We start from the raw sequence: 7,549 nt of genomic DNA on the forward strand, positions 1-7,549 counted from the left end.
GACTGCAGCAGTTGTTAATATGTGATCAGCCTGCTGTAACCCAACGTGTCACCTGAAGTTACCGATCCGTCGTACAACACAGAACCTGAGCCTCATCATCAGCACTCATTAAAACTATTAAAAGTCTGAGGCACAGTTAGCATGTAGCACACCAATGCTAACCTCATGGCTGCTACTGCACAAACTGAACCTTTGTGTCATCCTGACCGTCTCTCAGTAACTCATACTGGTGATTACCAACTGCATGATCCCAGACTGACATCATATACGATGACAGTGTGATATAAGATATGATTTATATTTATATTAATACACATGCACAAAAATATAAACAGCCAGTCACACTATATCAATTCTCGTGCAGTAACTCATCACCTGAGAGCCGTACAGGAAGCTGTGAGTTAGAAAGAAAACACAGGGAGAGCTGAAGAAAGCTGTAAACACACCAAGCAGCTGTCGCACAGAGTGCTTGGTGTGCACTTGAGGATGTGCACAGTCTCACATGCACTTCTCAAAGCTGAGTTCTGCTCATGCTAATCAATGTGAGTTTGACAATCTGAGGGAGGAAACCACTGTTCCTGTTATGATTGGTCACTTAACTGTGATTACACCCACACGGACCTCCTGGTACTTTGATTGACAGCTGTTGCCACAAGAAGTCCAGCAAGAGTCCAGCTTTATTGACACTGATTTCATTGTCACGACATAGCTCAGTAAATAACAGAACGTTTCTGTGGTTGGAAAATGTCCACTGATTTTAAATGACAGTGAAGTAACGTTGATGTACCCACGGCTCATTTTCTGCCTGTTCTCACAAATTTCACATACGTTTGCCTATGAAAAGCAATGTTCCAAAATTCATACAGATCCCATATATTTTGAAAGGCTGTAATCACGTGACCAACTCACTGATGGCAGTAAACAAGGAAGCAGTCCAAACGCTTGTAAGGAGGCAGGTTGGACTCAGGTTGTGGCCTCCCCTCGAGTTGTGTGTTTGGAGCCGAGTGAACTCTGAGTCATTTTAAGGTTCGTCCTCACTATGTTTCTTTTCCTAAACCTAACCTCTGTAACTTACTTCATGTTAAAGGGATAGTGCACCCAAAAATGAAAATTCTGTCATTATCTACTCACCCATATGCTGATGGAGGCTCTGGTGAAGTTTTAGAGTGCTCATGTCCCTTGCGGAGATTGGCAGGGGGAGCGGCTAGCACACCTAATGGCTGACGGCGCCCCAAACATCCAAGAACACAAAATTGAATCCACAAAGTATCTCCATACTGCTCATCTGTAGTGATCCAAGTGTCCTGAAGCCCCGACGTAAAAAGTTGTTTGGATAAATGTCATATGAACTCTGTTCTTAGCCTCACTGTAGCCTGTAGCTCTGACTGCCTCTCTGTGCTCCGCGCTCACATGTACGCGCTCAGGGTGATGCACGGTCTCTGAAGAGCAGCAGTCTCGTCAGTACTGATGTCCAGATTCTCAAGTGCAGGCATCGCCAATTCCCAGTCTGAGCAGCAAAGACTTTCCTCATCCGTTGGCATTGTTTTGCATTTGAAACAACTACACCACCAGGTTTCCAGTGCTCAACTTCGGTATTCTGCGGCTGGCTGAGGGTGAGGCTCATGAGCTGCGGCAGCTGCTTCGTCCAGTAGCCAGAGATCCGTTCGTATACTCGGGCTCAAACAAATACAGCTCAACAAAGAAATGCTGTTCCTCCTCAATTTCAAAGTCTTCAGACATGTTGGGCTGTCCTTTGCTAAAAGGCCGTTACAGGTTCGGCCGCTCGATTAAATACACATGAAGATAATTAACAACAGACTACATCACTTACGGTCCAACAGCACCACAGAGCATTGCTGGTACACATACATACATTCATACATTCATACAGTGATGGAATGAAGACATGGACACTGAGCTGTCCCGTATGTCTGAAAATATCATAGAAGAATAAAAACAAGAACTTTATGGGTTCACTGTTTCATGGTATTAATGTTGCATGTTTGATGAAATGTCAATTAGAACCTGATTTGATTTGATTGACATCCTGCTGTTTGAGATCTGTAAAAAAAGTGGAGTCATTTATGTCATATTGAACAAACTGTCCTGTCCAGATATTGTGCTCAATATTTTCTTTTACTTAGAAGATTAATAAGACTCACACATGTCCTTCTGATGATGTTCTAAAAAAACTAATGAGTTCAAAACGTCAATTATGTTTGATCTATTGATTCATGTTGTAGTGTTAAACAGTGGCATCAATACCTAATTCAAATTAGAAACAACATCATTGAATTTAGAATTACGACATTTAAAACTCAAAATTACTTAAGAATAATGACATATAGAATCTAAAAGTAAAAAAAAAGTCAAATAAAAAAACAGTAGACTGACGGAGCATAATGACAGGTCTGAAGATTTTTGTGTTCATGTGAGAGAAAATTCAAAATATAAGATAACTGGCGACGTTCTCCTGAATCACTCATGAACGCCACTAGAATAAATCTGGTGTACACAAATCAACTAGCCAACAGTATTTCGGGTCAGATGAGACAGTCTGAAAACGTATAAGAGGGGCCTCTGCAATGCCAGAGCAAACTATTACTCAGCATTAATAGAAGAAAACAAGAACAACCCAAGGTTTCTTTTCAGCACTGTAGCCAGGCTGACTGAGAGTCAAAGCTCTATTGAGCCTTGTATTCCTTTAGCCCTTAGCAGTAATGATTTTATGAGCTTTTTTAATGACAAAATTCTGACTATTAGAGGCAAAATTCATGACCTCCTGTCCTCAGATAGTACCTATCTAACCTCAAACACAGCTGTAAGACCTGATGTATATTTAGATTGCTTCTCCCCAATTTCTCTTCAAGAATTGACCGCAGTGATTTCTTCATCTAAATCATCAACGTGTCTCTTAGACCCCATCCCAACTAAGCTATTTAAGGAGGTCTTTCCTTTAGTTAACACTCATATATTAGATATGATCAATATATCCTTATTAACAGGCTATGTACCACAGTCTTTTAAGGTAGCTGTAATTAAACCTCTACTAAAAAAGCCCACCCTGGATCCAGAGGTGTTAGCCAACTATAGACCAATATCTAATCTTCCCTTTATGTCAAAGATCCTTGAGAAAGTAGTCGCAGACCAGCTGTGTGATTTTCTCCATGATAATAGTTTATTTGAGGAATTTCAGTCAGGATTTAGAGTGCATCATAGCACTGAGACAGCACTAGTTAAAATTACAAATGACCTTCTGATTGCTTCAGACAAAGGACTCGTCTCTGTACTTGTTTTATTAGATCTTAGTGTGGCGTTTGACACAATAGGCTCTGTGCACTAGCTCCACTACTTCCTGAAAGGAAGTAGGCATGAGTACATCCTGTCCTATACTATTGGATTAAGTGATTAATCAGGTGTGCGGCACACCCAGCAAACACCTGATTAATCACTTAATCCAGTAGTACAGGACAGGAAACAGTCATGCTTACTTATTTTCAGGAAGTAGTGGAGCTGGTGCACAGAGCCTATTGACCATCAAATTCTGCTACAGAGACTGGAACACGTAATTGGCCTAAAAGGTTCTGCACTAAGCTGGTTTAAATCTTATTTAACCGATCATTTTCAGTTTGTTCATGTTCATGATGAATCATCCTTACGTACGAAAATTTGTTTTGGAGTTCCGCAAGGTTCTGTGCTCGGACCAATCCTATTTACTCTACATATGCTTCTTTTAGGTAACATCATTAGAAATCACTCTATAAATTTCCATTGTTATGTGGATGATACACATAAGTATTTATTGATGAAGCCAGAAGAAAGTAATCAATTAACTAAACTTCATAACTGCCTTAAAGACATAAAAACCTAGATGAGCATCAATTTCCTGATGTTAAATTCAGACAAAACTGAAGTTATTGTTCTTGATCCCAAACAACTCAGAGACTCTTTATCTGATGACATAGTTTCCCTAGATGGCATTGCTCTGGCCTCTAGCACTACTGTAAGAAACGTCGGAGTAATATTTGATCAAGATGTGTTTTTTAATTCTCATTTAAAACAAACGTCACGGACTGCATTTTTTTATCTACGTAATATTGTGAAAATTAGGCCTATCCTGACCCAAAAAGATGCAAAAAATTTGGTCCACGCTTTTGTTACCTCAAGGCTGGATTACTGTAACGCTCTGTTATCAGGTAGCTCTAGTAAGTCCTTAAAAACTCTGCAGCTAATTCAGAATGCGGCAGCACGTGTACTAACAGGAACTAAGAAACGAGATCATATTTCTCCTGTTTTAGCTTCTCTGCACTGGCTCCCTGTAAAATCCAGAATTGAATTTAAAATCCTACTGTTAACTTATAAAGCTCTAAATGGTCAAGCTCCGTCATATCTTAGAGAGCTCATAGTGCCTTATTATCCCACCAGAACTCTGCGCTCTGAGAACGCAGGGTTACTCGTGGTCCCTAAAGTCGCCAAAAGTAGATCAGGAGCCAGAGCCTTCAGCTATCAGGCGCCCTTCCAGTGGAATCTGGAGCCTTTGTGCTCCACTGTCTCTCAGATTAACTCATATCACAGCAGTGCCTGGACAGCGTGACGTGTGTGGTTGTGCTGCTGCCGTGGTCCTGCCAGATGCCTCCTGCTGCTGCTGCCATCATTAGTCATTAGTCATACTTCTACTGTTATTATACACATATGATTATTGTCACATATGTACACTATCAGATATTAATATATACTTTCAACATATTGTACCAGAATAACCAGAATTATAATTATAATATTATTACTTTCATTAATGTTGCTGTAAGCTACTGTCATTACCATCTGTCCTGCATCTCTCTCTTTCTCTCTTTCTCTCTCTCTCTCTCTCTCTCTCTTTCTCTGTCTCATTGTGTCATACGGATTACTGTTAATTTCTGATGTTGATCTGTTCTGTACGACATCTATTGCACGTCTGTCTGTCTTGGAAGAGGGATCCCTCCTCAGTTGCTCTTCTTGAGGTTTCTACCGTTTTTTTTGGGGGGGGGGAGTCTTTCCTGATCAGCTGTGAGGGTCCTAAGGACAGAGGGATGTCGTATGCTGTAAAGCCCTGTGAGGTAAATTGTGATTTGTGATATTGGGCTTTATAAATAAAATTGATTGATTGATTGATTGATTGATGGATGAGAGCTGCATGTCCAAAAGAAAAGATCATATGCCTGATCAGATGGAGAAACACCCCCACTGTGAAACATTCTGAAAGACAATTGACAAACATCACAACGCCGATTTTTTCCAGATGGTGGTTGAAGGAATGAGTCTGTATTTGCTGGGTTGAGGACTACCCCGAACCCTGTCATTCAACTTCAAAAAAATTAAACTTTAATACCAAGTAGCAAAAAAAACGCCTCCAGATGTTCCAGGCGATCCAGACGCCTCCAGAAGATACAAACACCTCCAGACGAACCAGACACCTCCACACAATCTAAATGCCTCCAACAGTCTGTCTCTCTGGTAATCATCTCTCCAGGCAATCCAGGCGCCTCCAGACTATCCAGATGCCTCCAGATGATCCAGATGCCTCCAGATGATCCAGACGCCTCCAGATGACCTAAATGCCTCCAAAAGTCTGTCTCTCTGGTAATTGTCTCTCCAGGCAATCCAGGTACCTCCAGATGATCCAGATGCCTCCAGACGTTCCAGATGCCTCCAGATGATCCAGATGCCCGGGCTAACTAACTTTCTGTCAGATGTATGTATGATCTCTCTGTCATTAATGAGAGCTCCTCCTTTTGTAGGTGTTGCTGAAGTGTTGTCTCTCATCTTTGGTTTAATTAGCCTCCACAGAACGTGACTTTTGAACTTTGACCCCATCAAATATTAACAGTCATTAGAAACCAGCTGGGACACCTGAGGGGGACAGGGTCACTGAGAACATGTCTGAGGTCATATGGCCATCTGTTAATATAGATATGATTTTTGACATGGTGACTGTGTGTGTATGAATGAGTGAATGATTGAATAAATTAATGGATGGATGAAAGAGTGAGTGAGTGAGTGAGTGAAATCCAGGTCAGTGTGAAATTCATTACTGGATGATTTTTCATATTTTAACCTGCCGGGACTACAATTTAACTGGTGAATGTGAGAGTGAATAGTTCCTCTGTCTGTCTGTCTGTCTGTCTGTCTGTGTGATGAGGACTGAAGCTTCCTGTCGAGATGACAAACTGTGATCAGCTGATTTAATGACGCAGAGTTGAATCTTTGAGACGGAGAGGATCAGTTTAACAGCAGCACAGCAGGTGTACCACACACACACACACACACACACACACACACACACACACACAGACACAGACACACACACACAGTGCATTCAGGCACAGCTTAGTAAAATCTGTGTCAGTTCAGGAAGTTATTTTTATAATTTAAAATGAAAGATCCGGATTTATCAGAGACCTGATCCATTAGAGATGTAATCCATCATAGACTGGGTCCATCAGAGACCCGATTCATCAGAGACCTGGACCCATAAGATACCTGGATCCGTAGAGCTGATGTGAACTGTTGAAACATTAAAATTGTTGATACCGTTGTGAATGCATAACTGTTAATCTACACACAGAGTAACGTACAGACACACACACACACACACACACACACACACACACACAGTCTTACCTGCTTCTGTTTTTTATTCCAAAATAATTCCAGTAAACATCTGAGTGTCCACAGCGTCTGTCTGTCCGTCTGTCTGTCTGTCTGTACCCCTGTCTGTCTGTCTGTCTGTGTGTCTTTCAACCATCTGTCCCTCACACTGTCTGTCTGGTGTCTTCTGGCCTTGCCTTGCTTCGCCTCAGTGACTGAAATCTGAGAGGTCAGGTACTGTGTCATCTCACACACACACACACACACACACACACACACACACACACACGTGAAGTTGCGTGTTTATTAGCTCCGATCAGACGTTTTTGTTTTAAATTGTTCTTGATCAAAAAATAAATAAATAAATAAATAAATATTAAACATTCAAAACAAAAAGAAAATGATTCAAAGTTCTGACATGAAAAAATACTTAAATTAATTAATTATTGGAGATTATGCTATGCATTAATTTGTCCATTCATTCATAAAATTGTTTTCCCTTTTTTAAAATCAACAGTTTGTAGGAGACAAGTTTTTGGCAGAGAACAAAAGGTTTTACTGAACAAACTGGGTCTACTGGGACAAACTGGGACAAACTATCAGTGCTGGGAACACATTGGACCCCCTGTCCGTGGACCCTCTGTTGTTGGACTCTCTGTCCTTAGACCGTCTGTCCTTGGACTGAGGGTTCAAGAAGAAGAGATGGACATAATAAAATGAACAGTACAGATAATAAACATGATAAAAACACAGACAGACGTTACAGTTCGTTCTTCTCTGAGAGTTGTCAGTGATTCAGCAGCAAACCAAAGTTTTTCTTCCCCACTTGGGTCTGTAGTTCACTTCCTGTTGAATGCTGGCCCCCGCTGGTCAAAGCAGAGAGGTACAACAGATGGAACAGGTAGTGGACGAAAAACATAAA

The 7,549-nt window shown here is 41.1% G+C and overlaps 1 protein-coding gene across 1 annotated transcript in view; it reads right to left on the reverse strand.

Moving 5' to 3' along the window:
* Nucleotides 1–6,825, reverse strand: part of scn4ab (sodium channel, voltage-gated, type IV, alpha, b) — a 90,830-nt gene extending 84,005 nt beyond the window's left edge. The window contains exon 1 of the mRNA XM_049560890.1: nucleotides 6,661–6,825. The gene's annotated coding sequence lies outside the window, so the exon portion shown is untranslated. The remainder of the gene's footprint in view (nucleotides 1–6,660) is intronic.
* Between the last annotated feature and the right edge of the window lie 724 nt (nucleotides 6,826–7,549).

Source organism: Epinephelus fuscoguttatus, linkage group LG19 (genome assembly GCF_011397635.1).
Source record: "Epinephelus fuscoguttatus linkage group LG19, E.fuscoguttatus.final_Chr_v1".
Taxonomy (NCBI): Eukaryota; Metazoa; Chordata; class Actinopteri; order Perciformes; family Serranidae; genus Epinephelus; species Epinephelus fuscoguttatus.